We start from the raw sequence: 19774 nt of genomic DNA, 5'->3' as shown, positions 1-19774 counted from the left end.
ATCTGTCAATAGGATTATTGCAAAACAACCTATTGACAAGTTCTGATCTCTCGCATCCCCCCCCCTTTTTTCTTTCCATTCTACTCAACCTTGCTAAAGACCGCTGTCACCATGATACCTTCTAGCTACATATATGTTCTTCCCTTCTCTTTGGATCAAATTTAGACTGAATTGTCAGTGCCTGGATATAGAAAGCACTCAGTAAATGCTTGTGAAGGGAGCAGCTAAATGACATTCAAGGATCTCTCTCAGAGCTTTTCACTTTGCCTAATAACATTCATGACTTTTCTCCCCACTGTTCCCAGTGTAAATCCGCATCCCTATTTTAAGCTTGACCTTGCCTTGGCCTTTCCCCATCCCCACCTAAATCTGCATTTCCTCAAGGATCTACTTTACCTCTAAATGCTCATGGAATCCTGCCCTGAATGTCAACAGAACATGGAGCTAGCTGTCTTAAAATCATATGTGTGTCATTTGCTGTTTGGTTTGCATCTGCATTTTCTTCCTCAAGCTCTTTGAGGGCAGGGATTATATCTACCATTTCTCTCAGACTTATCAGTATGCACATGACTTGGCATATACAAACTAGTATATTTTAAACTTTTCTACAAAAATATCCTTGAGCAAAGACGAGTGAGGACTTCACTCTAAGACATGTGCTTAAAAAGTTTGTCATTTCCTTGAATTTGCATATGTAATTTTCATTTTTTTAAATTTTGCATTCGAAACCACAATTTACTTGTGTCAAGGTACTGAGTCCAAAATTTGACTCCACCACTTAAAACTGTACAGCCTTGGGCCAATTACTCACCCTTTCTATATATCAGTTTTCTCATTTTGAAAACAAAGATGGCAGTTGTTTTTATCTCATTGATATAAGCAAGTAAATTAGTTAATCTATATAAAGCACTCAAGACAGTGATAAGCAGTTATTAAGGGCTCAATAAATATTAGATACTATTTTTAAAAGATTATTTAGATTATTTTCTTCTGATATTCAAGTTAAATTAATGCTTCAGAAATTTGTGCCATATTTATCCTGTGGTTTCAGAGAATCAGGATGGAGCCATACAGCAGACCCTTACATACAGAGCTGGGAGTCAGCAGGGCAAACACTGTGTGGTCCTCCTTGCAGAGGCTGATATCCAACAATCTGAGTCGTGTTTCACATCACAGAGGAGCAGAGACCCACACTCCCCACTATTGCAGCCTCAGTGTGGCCATCCCAGCGCACAGACACAGACACAGACACAGAAGGCTGTCTTCTCCACTCTTTAAAACACATAGATTTGGATGATCTCCGTCCCTCAAAAGATTTCCTGTAATGGAACCCCTACACCCTACATGCCTGGATTTTGTTTTTGTTTTAGGATTTCAAGGGTGTCCACAATAAAGAAGAAACACTTTGTCTCAAGATCAAACCTGGCTCTTTTGCCTCATTATTTAGTCTGTCTCCAAATTATGGTACAGTTTTACCCTTCTGTGATTTTCAGGGGAGACTGAAGATTAAATCTTGGGGAAGTTTTAGTCTCATTCTCTGATCTCAGTCTGGTGTGAATCCGTAAGTGTCCCTTTAATTCTCTAAGGCTAAATTCAGTGATGTCGTTTTAGCAGATGGGGAGATCTACTAGGAAGCACCGAGGTCGTGGTGTCGCCTACTCAGTTATGGCACATGGGGAAGCCACTCGATTACTGAAGGTAGAGAATGATGTCTTGACTGAAGGTAGAAGCGTGTGCCCGTGTACATTTATCTCAGCACAGTGTTCACCTGAGGGGAACAGTCTGCTCTGTCTATGTTTTGGGACTCATGTGTCCTGCAAGGTCCTGTGCAAATGTTGCCTCTTCCAGGAAGTCCGTGCTCATTGTCCCTTCCTTGCTCCTTCTGCATGTTACCTGCACTGATTTTGTGACACTGAGCCCTGTTCACCTTGTACTGTAAGAGACTAGAGTTAGGACAGGACTCACCACAGATGATGAGTTCATTCAGGACAAGGATGGCTGAAGCCAATTGCCAGTTTGACTTGTTTCGAGAGGAGAGCTACTTGGCTTGGGTGCTGTCTCTGGGTCCTTAGTTGCAGGGCCCTTCTGCGAGGCCAGGCCTTGGACTTAGGAGGGAGGCAACTGTCTGTGGTCCTCCTTATTCTCTCTCCACTCCCTGGTAGTGCCCTTGTGTTCTTAGCTCCTGCTTTAACCAGTGTGTTCCCAGATCACCACCCAGTACTCCTTGGGCTCTTCTCTCTATGAATAATCTGTCCCTGAAAAGGAGATAATCCTTTTTATTTTTTTGCCAAAGAGATTTGAGGGAGCAGCTTGGGCATTCCAGAGGAGAGACTATTTTTTAGATGGGGGTTTCTGTCTACCTACCTACTTCTTCCATCTGCAGGAAGGTAGTTGTAGAAGAGGCAGAGCATAGTTTTTTGGTGGTTTCTGTTTCTCTCTTGGCCTGAAATTCGTCTCTATGGCTTTTTAAAAAAATTTTTTTCAGTAAATGCTTTCCCCTTTAAAACTGGTTAACAATAGGCACCATTGAAAGCACAACTGAAGGCTCTGTGCATATGAAATCAATGGAAAACTCACAGCAGTCTCCAAGGACTCTTTTTAAAATCACCTTGGACCCCATATCTCAGAAAGAAACGAAAAGAAGCAGCTAAATATCATTGCCATGCAAGAGGCATTTCACTACTTGCTACTTTAATTTCAAGAAAAATACAGCTCTGTTATAAGGAGCACATAGTCTATTATCTCTTGATAATAACCTTAAATAAATGCCAAACACAGAGGTCTAAAATTATTTCTGGCCTCATGCATCACTTATGTTCTATGTGATGGCCCTGCAATTGGCAATTGACTAAATATAATGAAATGTACTCATTATGCAGAGTTGTGTGCGGGTTTAACTCGTCCAGATTTTGGTGCCCAGATATCCTCTCTGATAATGTTAAGACTTTGCAAAAATGGAAGGTCCCTAAGTGAGCCAAATGATAATAAAAATGCCTTTTGTCTCCCTCCTTCCCTTTACTTGCCACTTCCCATTGGTAAACAAGTCCTGTTAATTGATACCTTCATCCTTCCTACCTAAAATCCATACCCCTTTGTCATCCTCCACATCATCACCTTCCTCTAGATCGGCAGGTATCGCAACTGAATTTCTGTTACAGCCTTACTGGTTTTGAATCCAGTCCCTCCATGCTACTACCAGAGTAATTTTTTTTTTAACCTAAAACTGGGCTTTTATGAGTATAAAAGCTATAATTCTTAATATTTCAAATACAAGCTTTTGTGATACTGTTCCTCCCTGGTTCTGTAAATCTGTTTGCAACACAACCCTATAAATGCTCCGCACTTTAGCTGTAGCTATAATCCTGTAGGTGCTTGAATGCTCCATTCTGTTTCATGTCTCTGGATTTCTGTTCATTCTCGGAGCCACCTGTCTAGAATTCCTGCCTTTCGCCTCACTGTTTGCCTGCTCACCTCCTTGAGGTCCATCCAAAGTCAATAAGTTGTCACCATCTCCAACAAGTCTACCAACATTGTCTCTGAATCTAACTAGGAAAATCTTTCCTGTTTTCAACACACCCTATGCATCAAACAATCCGAAACCCATCTCCATGATGTCATTTTTGCTCTCCCTTCTCTTTCACTGTCTGTAGGTTGAATCCCTTGTGGGAAATGGCTCTATCTTTGTAGCCCTAGTATTTAGCCTAATGTCTTTAGCACGTCTTGCACCAAATTAATGTATTTAAGTGAATTATACTTATACTTTTAAAAAATAACTGGGAACTTATGTCTCTAACTAAACATTGTTCTTCGTGACAGAACTTTCTTGGAGGTGTAAGCTTAATCTAGTGAGAAAAATCCCAAACCTGATGGAAACTCCTCTTTGGGGACTGCTTTTAGAGCCCAGTTACAAATCAAGGAAATTGGGCTCAGCTTCACGAGCACATCGCCTATGTGACAGAAAAAATAACTCCCAGCTTCATCACCCAACTCGCTCATCAGAGCTGACTCTGAGTAACTTCTGAATGAGGGTGAATTTTATTTTTTGGCAATAAAAGGCATAATTTGCTGCCACTGTGAGTTTTAAAAAATTCCATTGTAAAGAGGGAGAGGGGTCCAGACATATTCTGAGCAAAGACAGCATCCTCGGAATATATGCATTATCTCCTGTGTGGACTATTTGGAAGAATGGGTCTCAGTTTTTGCTGAAGCCTTGCTTGTTTATTTAATTAGTCCTGTGACATGGAGGCAGCTTGGCCCTGGTAACAAAAGCAGGAAAGTTAAAGTCAGATGCTTTAGACTTGATTTCCTACCTTGATGCTTGCTACTTATGTGGCTTTGGATAAGTCACTGCCTTTTGGGGAAAAAAAAAGGATCACGTGATTGTGCTAAAATGAGGTCGTGAGTATTACTAACCTCGGAATCATGCTGTTTGTCCCTCCCTGAGCAATTCCAAGGCCTCCCATTCAGAAGTGACTTCTTTGATGCCATTGTAAATTTCTCACTCTTTTTGTTTTGGTGTATAGAAAAGCAGATTTATTTATGTTTTGTATCGAGAAACCTAGTTAACTTTCTAAACAATTAAAATAATTTTTCTATATAAAAAAATAAAATAAAATGAGGTCATGAGCATTCCAGAATTGCAATAATCAAAGTAATTGTTATCATATAATTTATTTTTAATGATTGAGTGTCTATTATGAACTAAAATTTTCATGATAATTTTCTCATTTAATCCTCTCAAAAAACAATTCATAGATAAAGAAACTGAAGCTCAGAGAGATAAGAAATTTGCTCAGGGTGACACAGGTATTACAGAGTAGTGAAATGCAAAATTTTCTCTCAGTCTGACTCGTGGCTCATATTCTTAAACACTCTTTTCCCTTTCCCCCAAATTATCACCAAATCCGGACCTTCTAGCAGTATGGATTCACCATGTTGAGAAATATGACTTTTGGACTATTTCTTTGTGAGACTATATTCATATATATCAAAGTTTTGGGTGGACCTTATTGGTGAACACCCTACCTCATATACAGATAAAATTACACACACACACACACACACACACACAGGGGTTTACTCTAGAAGTTCAGAAGACACTATGTAACTCCCCTGAATTGATGATCACTTGTGAACAATCTTTTTGGTAAGTGCTGTATCTCCAAAGGGAAAGGACATCTTTCTGTAGGGCTACCATGTGGAAGAGGGTGTAGACAGACTTCAGAAGGCAGAAGTAGGACCACTGGATGGAACTAAATGGAGACACTATTTCAATTTAATGTAAGAAGGAAACAGGTGACAATCAGGGCAGCCCAGCAACAGAGCACGCTGCCTTGTAAGGCACAGTGCTTCCTGTCACTGATGGTGTTGAAACAGAAGGTAAAAGACCTCTGTCAAGGATGCCGTAGTCACTAGCTCAGGGGGGATGTTGCGTCACATGTCCTGTAAGGTCCATTACAGTCTTCAGAGTTAGAAATTTCATAAAAAAGCCAAGGCTGTGGTGACCCTTGGCACGCTCAGTGGACCATGCATCTGCCAGACCAACTACTCAATAACCTAGACTAAGAGGGACTCCGGGCAGGTCCCTCAGGACACAGAGGATAGCAGAGATGGCATCTCAATGTTTCTCCTAGTTTCTGTCAGATACAGGACTGTCAATGCTCAAGTCTGTGCACAAATTAATTGTCAAATAAAACAGCAGTAGCTTATTCTGTCATTGAGATTTGTCAGCATAAAACTTGTGTATTAAATGGACGATGACTGCTGGAAGAGGTGTCTAAAGATTCAAATGGCTTTTCTTTAATGGGACTTATAACACAGTCATTGTGTATACATCGACTTACTTAATCCCCTCAACATAGGTATATCGGTATTATCTGCATTTTAAAGATGAGGAAATTAGCTTAGAGAGCTGCATGGTCTTCATTACTGGAAAGTAAAATAATAGGCATAAAGATCACAGGAGGCAGAAAGAGAGGACGAAAGGTGTTTCTGACAGAAACCTGTGGAAATTTATTGCATAAAGTAATAAATGGCATCTCCATTTGTACGAACAGCTTCTTATCTCTCCCGATTCCAGATGTAGGGAACCACATCTTTAGTCCCAGCTTTTCTTACCCATCACTCTATTGATCCAGTGGTTTCACATTTCAGTTGCTGCCAGTAAACCTCAGTATCTCAGCTGCTTGGTCAAGGCCAATAGAAGCTCCCAGGAAATTATAAATTTGGCCAAGTTGTACTGAAATTAATCTTCAGTCTGGTGTGTTAAATGTTCTTTATTCATTAGGCAGTGGAAATCGCTGTTGTAAGAATTCCTCCCCCATGTCAGTGAAAAATCATGATGGTTTTGTGTCAAGGATGGTCCAGAGTGGATTTCTAACATTATATCCTCTCCCCGCATTTCCTCATGTCTCCTCAAAGAAACTGTCCTTAGAGTCTGAGGTCTTTGCATTTAAACCCGTGCCAGCACTGATCTGTAAAACACAGCAGGTTGGTTTAAGGATTGGTAGGGAGTTCACGCAATAGAACAATAAACAGCAATGAGAATGAATGAACCATTGCTACATGCAACAATGTGGATGAGTCTCAAGAAATAATGTTGAACAAAAGAAACCAGCTACGGAAGAGTACATAACATACAGTTCTGTTTGTGAAAATATCAAATATGGTATTTAAATAGGGATGATAACTCTTGTAAAGTAGGTATAGGTGGAACTCCAGTAATATCTTTGAGGTCCTGCTGATGTGTTTTTTTTTCCTTGAACCAGTATTTAAAATTTCACCAAACTGAACATTTATGATTTGAATAGTTGTTTTTTTTTTTTAATGAAGGCTATATTTCAATAAAGAGATTACCAAAAATTTATTTAGAAGGAAGAGACAACACCCAGATCTCTGGTATAAATTCCAGTGAAGCATGTGATTTCACTGAGTATGTGGTAAGATTCTCATGTAGAGGTCTGACAAAAGCTCCTTTACAATATCTTATCTGCCACAGACACTTCAAGCACTAGAAGATCTGCGAGGTCTCATGGCCTAAATGGCAGAGCAGCTAGCATGGCTCTCTTGGCTTGTTGCTGAGCCTTTCTTGCTCTGGGATTTTGTTCTGGAAGCTTCCTAGGTTACTTGGCAAATGAAATAGAGGAGCATGCTTAACTGAAGTATATATTACCTCTGAAACCCAAAGAGACCCACTACATATTGTGCCCCTTATTGGTTAAGAGGGGCAAGATGCAGCAACTTGTCCTTCTTGATATACCCTAGATCATTGGACCCCAAGTTTCATTGAGTTGGAAGGCCCTTGGATTTCTGTGAGATTTATTTCCTCTCCTCTGGTGCATATGTGCCTTCCGGAGTATCTGCACAAGTTGCTACTTCAGTTCACCAAGTCCAATCAGTGTGATATCGTCAGTTAAAACTTTAAAAATTAACCTTGTTCATGGTAGAAGCTACAGACAAATAAAAGGAAGATAACATAAGTTACCACTAAACCCATCACTAAGAGAAAAGTTTATATATGTGGGTAAGTTTGTCATATTTTGTAACGGTTTTTCATTTAACATTATGATCATCTTTTGTGTCATTCTTCTCCAATGATTAACGTTTACTTAGTGATTACTGTGTATTAGACACTATATTTATATTCACTATCTCATTTAATTCTCTCTACTACTCTGAGGGAAGGACTGTCAGTATCTTCATTTTTCTGCATAAGGGAAATGTCTCAAAGTTTAACTTGGCCCAATGTTTTGAAGCTACTAATTCTTTATAAAGTGAAAACATATTTAGTTCTAAAGTCAGAAGTTAAAAGAGCTGCCTGGACTGTGGTCAGAAGCAACCACCACTCATTCCCACCATATACCTGCTCCAATCCACATGATGTACTGTAGAGATGAAAGGCTCGTAAGGACCCTCTGGTCTAGATTATGACATAGGACTGGAAAGTTAGTCCTGAGTGGAACAGTGAAGATATATTGCTGGCCTAGCTGCCTCAAAGTCAACTTTTTCTGATGGTCTTTACTAACAAGTATAGAGAAAAAAACATTCATCAGATCAACTGATGCATACGAGTTTCCAAGGCATGTGTTGATTTGCTCCAACTATGAATCCATATATGCAGGTGAAGTCACCACATGATTAAGTTTTTAATAATCCATTGTCATTCTCCAAGATCAGTTGATCTTTTGCATAGGGAAATTGAGTAGGGATGTGGAAGAACCCCTGTCTTTCAATCCATGCTTTTGGTTTACTATTTGATAGAGGGAAGCACTTAGAGAGTTTTCCACTTAATTTTTCCTGTAATAATAACCTGCATCCTACAGATCAGGCTATATATGCAGATTCTACCAGAAGCTGAGTATATCTGTGTTAATTGTATATGTTGAAACAGGGAAAATAAACACCGAGTGTGAAAAGTGACTCTTTGGGTCCACTGTGAGTCAGAACCCAACAAAGTCCCATTAATCATCCCACCTTCATAAGCCCCTTTTCTCACTAGTAGACCAAAGTGGTATTATGGATTTCTGTGAATTAAAGGCGATTCATAGGAGTGTCAGTAATCCCTGAGAAGTGTGATTAGTTTCTCCTCCCCATTGCATTATCACCTGGTAAATAGCTAAGCCACAGGTTCCTTTGGGAAAGGCCAAGAGGAAGATTTACAGTATAAATGTTGGCAATATGGCAGCATTATTTCTCAAGGGGTCTCAGCCTCCCCTTCAGTCAAGAGGCTCTGTGTATGTGAATGGGCTCAAGACTGGGAATTGGTTGACAGGCCATGACTGTTTTTTTGGTGATTCAAGTCAGACTTCTGTTCCTCAGACCTAGAGATCCTTGCTAATACAAATCGAGTAAGACTTTGAAAGTCTGCCCATCTGTTTCAATTCTGAAGACACCATTATCGACCAACCAACACTAAAAACTGATCACTGCTTTGGCTCTGCACGTTATTATGCTAACCTCTTCTACTTTGATTTTAGTGACTAAGTGCCCTCACTTGGCTCCTGCAATTCTCGAAGCCCATTACTTCCAATGAATTCAGGGAGCCCAGTTCAATCGCAGCAGTGCCTGCTGTCAATCTTGATATACAGAGAGTAAATATCAGAGTGTTCTTCAAAGACCCTGAGGCTCTCCTTATCAATATATGTCTAATAGCCTTGGTAGAGGGTGTGTCCTCTGGGGGACACATTAACAGGGTAGAGTGTTACATGAAAAAGCCACTCTAACGTTCCAATTTCCCCAAGCAAGTGAGTATATCCTATACAATATGCCAGGGAATTTTGGAGCTTCAACTTCATTTAATATAGGTCATTTTTGAGTCCAAATTTCAGTCAACCAACCAAGCAGGCTAGTAGAATCACTCAAGACACCTGAGTTAACATATTGAATCCAGAATCTCTTTAATAAACCGATGTCAGTAAATTTGGCTCAATCCAATATTAGTATCCTTCCATCTTATCCAACAGTCTTTTTTTTTTTTTTTTTTTTTAAATATCCAACAGTCTTAAGACCCATTCTCACATGCATGGATTTTGTTGATTTATTTTTTTTTAAATTATTTTTTTATTTATATATTTTATACAGCAGGTTCTCATTATTATCCATTTTATACATATTAGTATATATATGTAAATCCCAATCTCCCACTTCATCACACCACCACTGCCTACCCCCGCCATTTTCCCCCCTTGCTGTCCATATGTTTGTTCTCTACATCTGTGTCTCAATTTCTGCCCTGCAAACCGGTTCATTGGTACCATTTTTCTAGGTTCTACATATATGCATTAATGTACTATATTTGTTTTTCTCTCTCTGATTTACTTCACTCTGGATGACAGTCTCTAGATCCATCCACGTCTCTACAAATGCCCCAATTTCGTTCCTTTTTATGGATGAGTAATATTCCATTGTATATATGTACCATATCTTCTTTATCCATTCATCTGTCGATGGCATTTAGGTTGCTTGCATGACCTGGCTATTGTAAATAGTGCTGCAATGAACATTGGGGTGCATCTATCTTTATGGATTATGGTTTACACTGGGTAATTGCTCAGTAGTAGGATTGCTGGGTCATATGGTAATTCTATTTTTAGTTTTTTAAGGAACCTCTATACTGTTCTCCATAGTGGCTGTATCAATTTACATTCCCACCAACAGTGCAAGAGGGTTCCCTTTTCTCCACACCCTCTCCAGCATTTGTGGTTTGTAGATTTTCTGATGATGCCCATTCTTACTGGTGTGAGGTGATACCTCATTGTAGTTTTGATTTGCATTTCTCTAATAATTAGTGATATTGAGCAGCTTTTCATGTGCTTCTTGGCCATCTGTATGTCTTCTTTGGAGAAATGTCTATTTAGGTCTTCCGCCCATTTTTTGATTGGGTTGTTTGTTTTTTAAATATTGAGCTGCATGAGCTGCTTATATATTTTGGAGATTAATCGTTTGTCCATTGATTCGATTACAAATATTTTCTCCCAATCTGAGGTTTGTCTTTTGGTCTTATTTGTAGTTTCCTTTGCTGTGCAAAAGCTTTTAAGTTTCATTAAGTCCCATTTATATTATTTGTTTTTGTTTTTATTTCCATTACTGTAGGAGGTGGATCAAAAATATCTTTCTGTGATTTATGTCATAGAGTGTTCTGCCTATGTATTCCTCTAAGAGTTTTATAGTGTCCGGTCTTACATTTAGGTCTCTAATCCATTTTGAGTTTATTTTTGTGTATGGTGTTAGGGAGTGTTCTAATTTCATTCTTTTACATGTAGCTGTGCAGTTTTCCCAGCACCACTTATTGAAGAGACTTTCTTTTCTCCATTTTATGTCCTTGCCTCCTTTGTCATAGATTAGTTGACCATAGGTGTGTGGGTTTATCTCTGGGCTTTCTATCCTGTTCCATTGATCTATATTTCTGTTTTTGTGCCAGTACCATATTATCTTGATTACTGTAGCTTTGTCGTATAGTCTGAAGTCAGGGAGTCTGATTCCTCTAGCTCCGTTTTTTTTCCCTCAAGACTGCTTTGGCTATTCAGGGTCTTTTGTGTCTCCATACACATTTTAAGATTTTTTTGTTCTAGTTCTGTAAAAAATTCCATTGGTAATTTGATGGGAATTGCATTGAATCTGTAGATTGCTTTGGGTAGTATAGTCATTTTCACAATATTGATTCTTCCAATCCAAGAACATGGTATATCTCTCCATCTGTTTGTATCATCTTTAATTTCTTTCATCAGTGTCTTATACTTTTCTGTATACAAGTCTTTTGTCTCCCTAGGTAGGTTTATTCCTAGGTATTTTATTCTTTTTGTTGCAGTGGTAAATGGAAGTGTTTCCTTAATTTCTCTTTCAGATTTGTCAACATTAGTGTATAGGAATGCAAGAGATTTCTGTGCATTAATTTTGTATCCTGCAGCTTTACCACATTCATTCATTAGCTCTACTAGTTTTCTGGTGGCATCTTTAGGATTCTTTATGTATAGTATCATGTCATCTGCAAACAGTGATAGTTTTACTTCTTCTTTTCCAACTTGTATTCCTTTTGTTTCTTTTTCTTCTCTGATTGCTGTGGCTAGGACTTCCAAAACTATGTTGAATAATAGTGGCGAGAGTGGACATCCTTGTCTTGTTCCTGATCTTAGAGGAAATGCATTCAGTTTTTCACCATTGAGAATGATATTTGTTTTGGATTTGTTGTATATGGCCTTTATTTGTTGAGGTAGTTTCCCTCTATGCCCACTTTCTGGAGAGTTTTTATCATAAATGGGTGTTGAATTTTGTCAAAAGCTTTTTCTGCATCTATTGAGATGATCATATGGTTTTTCTGCTTCAATTCGTTAATATGGTGTATCACATGGATTGATTTGCATATATTGAATAATTCTTGCATCCCTGGGATAAATCCCACTTGATCATGGTGTATGATCCTTTGAATGTGTTGTTGGATTCTGTTTTGCTAGTATTTTGTTGAGGATTTTTGCGTCTATATTCATGAGTGAGTGATATAGGTCTGTAATTTTCTTTTTTTGTAGTATCTTTGTCTGGTTTTGATATCAGGGTGATGGTGGCCTCATAGAATGAGTTTTGGAGTGTTCCTTCCTCTGCAATTTTTTGAAAGAGTTTGAGAGGGATGAGTATTAGCTCTTCTCTAAATGTTTGATAGAATTCACCTGTGAAGCCATCTGCTCCTGGACTTTTGTTTGTTGGAAGATTTTTAATCACAGTTTCAATTTCAGTGCTTGTGATTGGTCTGTTCATATTTTCTATTTCTTCCTGGTTCAGTCTTGGGAGGATATACCTTTCTAAGGATTTGTCCATTTCTTCCAGGTCGTCCATTTTATTGGCATAGAGTTGCTTGTAGTCGTCTCTTAGGATGCTTTGTATTTCTGCAGTGTCTGTTGTAACTTCTCCTTTTTCATTTCTAATTTTATTGATTTGAGTCCTCTCCCTCTTTTTCTTGATGAGTCTGGCTAATGGTTTATCAATTTTGTTTATCTTCTCAAAGAACCAGCTTTTAGTTTTATTGATCTCTGCTATTTTTTTCTTTGTTTCTATTTCATTTATTTCTCCTCTGATCTTTATGATTTCTTTCCTTCTACTAACTTTGGGTTTTGTTTGTTCTTCTTTCTCTAGTTCCTTTAGGTGTAATGTTAGATTGTTTCTTTGAGATGTTTGTTGTCTCTTGAGGTAGGATTGTATTGCTATAACCTTCCCTCCCAGAACTGCTTTTGCTGCATCCCATAGGTTTTGGATCATCATGTTTTCATTGTCATTTGTCTCTAGATATTTTTTGATTTCCTCTTTGATTTCTTCAGTGATCTCTTGGTCATTTAGTAATGTATTGTTTAACCTCCATGTGTTTGTGTCTTTTAGGTTTTTTTCCCTGTAATTGATTTCTAATCTCATAGCATTGTGGTCAGAAAACATGCTTGATATGATTTCAGTTTTGTTAAATTTACTGAGGCTTTATTTGTGACCCAAGATATGATCTATCCTGGAGAATGTTCTGTGCACACTTGAGAAGATGTTTAATCTGCTATTTTTGGATGGAATGTCCTATAAATATAAATTAAATCTGTCTGGTCTATTGTGTCATTTAAAGTTTGTGTTTCCTTATTAATTTTCTGTCTGGGTGATCTGTCCATTGGTGTAAGTGAGTCCCCCACTATTAAAGTCCCCCACTATTATTGTGTTACTGTCTATTTCCTTTTAGAGCTGTTAGCAATTGCCTTATGTATTGAGGTGCTCCTATGTTGGGTGCATATATATTTATAATTGCTATATCATCTTCTTGGATTGGTCCCTTGATCATTATCTAGTGTCCTTCCTTGTCTCTTGTAACATTCTTTATTTTAAAGTCTATTTTATCTGATAGGAGATTTGCTACCCCAGCTTTCTTTTGATTTTCATTTGCATGGAATATCTTTTTCCGTCCCCTCACTTTCAGTCTGTATGTGTCCCTAGGTCTGAAGTGGGTCTCTTGTAGACAGCATATATATGGGTCTTGTTTTTATATCCATTCAGGTAGCCTGTATATTATGGTTGGAGCATTTAATCCATTCATGTTTAAGGTAATTATTGATATGTATGTTCCTATTACCTTTTTGTTTAAAGTTTTTCCTTGATGTTGTATGATTGCAGTTTTTTCTTTTTAACATCTTTATTAGAGTATAATTGCTTTACCTATTACCATTTTCTTAAATGTTTTGGGTTTGTTTTTGTAGATCCTTTTCTTTTCTTGTGTTTCCCACTTACAGAAATTCCTTCAGCATTTGTTTTAGAGCTGGTTTGGTTGTTCTGAATTCTCTTAGCTTTTGCTTGTCTGTAAAGCTTTTGATTTCTCCATTGAATCTGAATGAGATCTTGCTGGGTAGAGTAGTCTTGGTTGTAGGTTCTTCCCTTTTGTCACTTTAAACATGTCATGCCATTCCCTTCTGGCTTGTTGAGTTTCTGCCGAGAAATCAGCTGTTAACCTTATGAGAGTTCCCGTGTATGTTATTTTTCGTTTTTCCCTTGCTGCTTTCAATAATTTTTCCTTGTCTTTAATTTTGGCCAATTTGATTACTGTGTGTCTCAGCGTGTTTCTCCTTGGGTTTATCCTGTATGGGACTCTCTGCACTCCCTGGACTTGTGTGGCTGTTTCCTTTCCCATTTTAGGGAAGTTTTCGACCATAATCTCTTCAAATATTTTCTCAGGTCCTTTCTCTCTCTCTTCTCCTTCTGGTACCCCTATAAGGTGAATGTTGTTGTGTTTAATGTTGTCCCAGAGGTCTCTTAGGCTATCTTCATTTCTTTTCATTCTTTTTTCTTTATTCTGTTCCACAGCAGTGAGTTTCACCATTCTGTCTTCCAGGTCACTTATCCTTTCTTCTGCCTCGATTATTCTGCTGTTGATTCCTTCTAGTGTATTTTTCATTTCAGTTATTGTATTGTTCATCTCTGTTTGTTTGTTTGTTAATTCTTCTAGGTGTTTGTTAAACATTTCTTCCATCTTCTTGATTTTTGCCTCCATTCTTTTTCTGAGGTCCTGGATCATCTTCGCTATCATTATTCTGAATTCTTTTTCTGGAAGGTTGCCTATCTCCACTTCATTTAGTTGTTTTTCTGGGGTTTTATCTTGTTCCTTCATCTGGTACATAGCCCTCTGCCTTTTCATATCGTTTATCTTCCTGTGAACGTGGTTTTAGTTCCACAACCTGAAGGATTGTAGTTCTTCTTGCTTCTGCTGTTTGCCCTCTGGTGGATGAGGCTATCTAAGATGCTTGTGCAAGGTTCCTGATAGGAGGAACTGTGGTGGGTAGAGCTGGCTGTTGCTCTGGTGGGCAGAGTTCAGTAAAACTTTAATCCACCTGACTGCTAATGGGTAGGGCTGTATTCTCTCCCTGTTGGTTGTTTGGCCTGAGGCGACCCTACACTGGAGCCTACCCTGGCTCTTTGGTGGGGCTAATGGCAGACTCTGGGAGGGCTCACGCCAAGGAGTAATTCCTAGAACTTCTGTTTCAGTGTTCTTGTGCACAGTGAGACACAGCCACTCCCACCTCTGCAGGAGACCTGCAGAGAACACTCTGCAGTGACCCCTCCAACATTAGCAGATAGGTCTGCTTCTGTCTCCTGTGGGGTCACTGCTCCTTCCCCTGGGTCCTAATGCACACACTACTTTGTGTGTGCCCTCCAAGAGTGGAGTCTCCATTTCCCCCAGTCCTGTCAAAGTCCTGCAATCAAATCCTGCTAGCCTTCAAAGTCTGATTCTTTAGGAATTCCCCCTCCTGTTGCCGGGCCCCCAGTTTGGGAAGCCTGACTTGAGGCTCAGAAACTTCACTCCAGTGAGTGGACTTCTGTGGTATGTGTTCTCCAGTTTGTGAATCACCCACCCAGCAGTTATGGGATTTGATTTTATTGTGATTGTGCCCCTCCTACCATCTCATTGTGGCTTCTCCTTTGTCTTTGGATGTGGGGTCTCTTTTTTGGTGAGTTCCAGTGTCTTCCTGTCAATGATTGTTCAGCAGTTAGCTGTGATTCCAGTGCTCTCACAAGAGGGAGTGAACACACGTCCTTCTACTCTGCCATCGTGAGCTAATCTCCGATTTTGTTAATTTAAATTGTAAAAATCATGCACTTATTTGGGTGTGTATAATAGCTCTTCACTGGTCATAGTTTGTACCTCACAATGTGTGAATTACCTGCTAGGACCTGAATCTGGTTGCAGCTAAAGAAGTAACAAAAGGTGGTGAGGATATGTCCTCAGGACAATCAGCAGGCAACTCTATTCCAGGAGAGGCCATTAGAAGTGAATTAAGCAAGGGAAAATTAACCTCCTCAGGCTACTTGGCAAACTGTAGGAATTAATGTTCACCACCTTTGCTGAAATCACCTCATATGTTCTCATCCCAATTTTCAGATCCCCTCTTATATCCATTAAATGTCTTAAATTTAATATGAGAGCTTACAAAATTGAGAATTCAATTTTAATTATAATTCAGCCATCTGTAGGATTAAACTTTGGGTTTGGCTGTAGCTCTAGGATATAAGTGTTTTCCTTAAGGCAGCCAATGAAACCTCCAAGCCCTTGCTGTATTAGTTTTCTCTTGCGGTATAACAAATTATCACAAACTTAGCATTTTGAAACAACCTGCGTTTTATTCTATCTCACAGATTCCACGTGTCAGTATTCCAGGTACAGCTTAGCCAAGTCCCTGGTTTAGGGCTGCACAAAGCTGCAGTCAGGGCTTCCGATGGAACTGGCGTCTCAGCTGAGGTGCAGGTCCTCCTCCAAGCTCACATGTTTCTTGGCAGAATCCATTTCTTTGCAGCTGTAGAAATCATGATGGCTTGTTTCTTTAAAGCCAGCAGAAGGACCTCTCTCCAATCTGCTGTGATGGAGTCTTCTGTAACATAATGTAATTGCATTATAATGGAATCTGTACATTTTCATGTTCTATTAAGTCACAGGTTCCACGAGGACTCAAAGGATGAAGATCATACAAGGGTCCAATTCACTGGGGATCACACGCAGACCTTGAACTGGAAATTTAAAGCCCCAAATTCATCATTTTATTTTTCCAATTTCTCTGGTGCACTTAGACATAACCTATCAACCATATCCTACAACTTACTTCTCCTACAATTTTCGATGACTGCAAATACTTGATCACATTCTATGGGTCCTTAATTAAAGGTGTATACAGGGTTTCCCTGGTGGCGCAGTGGTTAAGAATCCGCCTGCTAGTGCATGGGACACGGGTTTGAGCCGTGGTCCAGGAAGATCCCACATGCTGCAGAGCAACTAAGCCCGTGCACCACAACTACTGAGCCTGCACTCTAGAGCCCATGAGCCACAGCTACTGAGCCCACATGCCACAGCTACTGAAGCCCAAGTGCCTAGATTTTGTGTTCTGCAACAAGAGAAGCCACAGCAATGAGAAGCCCGTGCACCGCAACAAAGAGTAGCCCTTGCTCACCACAAATAGAGAAAGCCACACACAGCAACAAAGGCCCAATGCAGCCAAAAATAAAAATTTAAAAAAGCTGTATACAGGTGATTGATTAAATAACTGTGTTAATGCATGGCATGAACTAATAGAGTGTCCGTTACCATTGTAGATAGCGTCAGGAACACCTTTAACTTTCTCATCCGGTCAGAGGATTAATTCCAGAAACCCAGAACCAATTCAGAGAAGTCATTATTTTATTTTATTTTTAAAGTGTTCTTTGATTTTTCTTTTTTGTTTTTTTTTTGGCCATGCCACTCGGCTCGAGGGATCTTAGTTCCCTGACTGGGGATTGAACCCGGACCTCTGGCACTGGAAGTGCAGAGTCCTAACCACTGGACTTTCAGGGAGTTCTCACCATCATTTTAAAGAATATGACTGCTGCTTCACATTGGTCCTCTTAATCTTGTGAAAAATGTCTCTTGTGGCCCACATGAACCCAGAACTCTGCAGGGAAGGGTAGTGTTCACTTAGCTAAGTTGACACAATACCAGTCCAGTACAGTGGGGCACTAAAGGCAAACTAGAAGTTGGAGTTGTGCGTGTACTATGACAGCTGAGGTCAAGTCACTGCTATGGTTCTTGGGCCATGTGTCTGCCCTGATGTAGTGATTTCATAGAGGTGCTAAATGCTATGTTCTGTGAAGAAGGCTCTTTACCAACTGTCCAGGCAGGTTCTTGGTCAGGGCTGATTTGATTTAGTCAATCAGGCCCTTTCACAGAGCGCTGAGACACCCCAGGTGAAGGCACTGGGATAGACTCTCAAGCCCATTGCCCTAGGATAGGGCTTTGGGCTGTGGAGAGGAGTGCTGCCCCAGGGTGAGGTCATGGAAGGAAGGCTAAGCTGACTAGTGATTTCAAGGCTATGCAAATCAATACCAATTTTGTATTAATTCCAGAATAGGCCCCTTTTTGATCAGGTCTGCAAAATGTGAAATGCAAGTAAGCATAGTATACTCCAGGCTTTCTATGCATTTACCACTATGTAAGTTGTATATATATTGGGGTAGAGATGATGGTGAGTAATAATGCTAGTTATGGGACTTCCCTGGTAGCAGTGGTTAAGAATCCACCTGCCAATTCAAGGGACATGGGTTTGAGCCCTGGTCCAGGAAGATACCACATTGCCACGGAGCAACTAAGCCTGTGCACCACAACTACTGGGCCTACGCTCTAGAGCCTGCAAGCCACAACTACTGAGCCCACGTACCACAGCTACTGAGGCCTGCATGCCTAGGGCCCATGCTCCGCAACAAGAGAATCCCCTGCTCGCTGCAACTAGAGAAAGCATGCATGCAGCAATGAAGACCCAACACAGCCAAAAAAATTTTTAAAAAGAAAAAAAAGAAAGGAAAAAATATAATACTAGTTATTATTTATTTGGTTCTTATCACATGCCTACTTTAGAATAGGAGCCTTTTCATACATTATCTCTATATTTCTTTTTTAAAAATAACTATTGAGGTATAATTCACATACCATATATTTTACCTATTTAACATGTATATTTCAATTGTTTTAGGTATATTAACAAGTTACGTGCAACCATTATTACAGTCAACTTTAGACTCAATTTTCATCTCCTCAAAAAGGAATTCTGAAAAAAAAAAAAAAAACAAGGAATTCTGTACTCTTTAGCTATCACCTCTCTATTCCCCACCTCCCCAGCCCTAAGCAACCATTAATTTACTTTCTGTCTCTTTATATTACCCTTTTCTGGACATTTCATATGAAAGGAATTATATAATATATTATCTTTTGTGACTAGTCTCTTTTACTTAGCATCATGTGTTTAAGGTCCATGCATGTTGTAGCACTTACCAGTGATTTATTCCTTTTTATGGAGGAATAATATTGCATTGTATGGATGTACCACATTTTGTTTATCCATCCATCAGCTGATGGATATTTGGGTTGTTTCCATCTTTGACTATTATGAATAATGCTTCCATGAATATTAATGTACAGGTTTTTGTACAGGTTTTGTTTTCATCTCTCTTGAATAGATACATACGAGTGAAACTGCTGGGTTCTGTATTTTTAACAGTCCTGTGTGTAAGTAGTACAAACTATTTTTTACTGATAAGGAAAGTGAGTTTCAGAGGGGTTAAACCACTTGCCCAATGTCACAGAGCAAATTGAAGATGAGATTAAATCTCTGTACTTTTTAAGTCCAGAATTCATGTTTCCCCTACTGTGCTTCTTTCAGGGATGAGCAGTAAATATGCAGCTCTGTCCACGCATGCCATGAACACCATCCCCCAAGTGCAAACACGTCTAATTATCAGAATGACATCAGTCATGGTTTAAAACAAACCTGACATCGCCATAACCACTCTCTCTCATCCTAACTCCCCTGCTAGAAACAGGCATACTAGCTACATCTACCTCCCTTCTATGGGTTTTTAACAAAACGAACTCTGGCTTGTCTTTAGGGAGCAGAGTCAGAATTATCTTTCATGTGAACTAGCCTTAGGGGTTGAGCAGGGGGAAGCACAATAGCATCCCTAGCTCTACAGTCTCTCTGAGGCCCACACAGAAGGAACTTGCCTGGACGCTGTCTGCATGTTTATCTGCTGACAAGGAGGCTTCTAGTAGATCATCGGGCAATGCACTTCCAGAGCCTCTGGCTTCATTTCTCAGCCTGGGCCCACTACTGCTATGCACACACTAGAGGTACCGAGGCCTCATTATCCTGAAATATTGCTCTTTAAGATTGACTGCCATGTCCCCAACTAAGATTCAGAAATCTTGCAAACTTTTATATTTTTTTAAGAGCAAGCAGTTCAAAATTGGATT

The sequence above is a fragment of the Kogia breviceps genome, chromosome 11 (assembly GCF_026419965.1).
Source record: "Kogia breviceps isolate mKogBre1 chromosome 11, mKogBre1 haplotype 1, whole genome shotgun sequence".
In the NCBI taxonomy this organism is placed as follows: Eukaryota; Metazoa; Chordata; class Mammalia; order Artiodactyla; family Physeteridae; genus Kogia; species Kogia breviceps.
The sequence above is the reverse complement of the archived record's forward strand: the minus strand, read 5'-3'. Positions refer to the sequence as shown.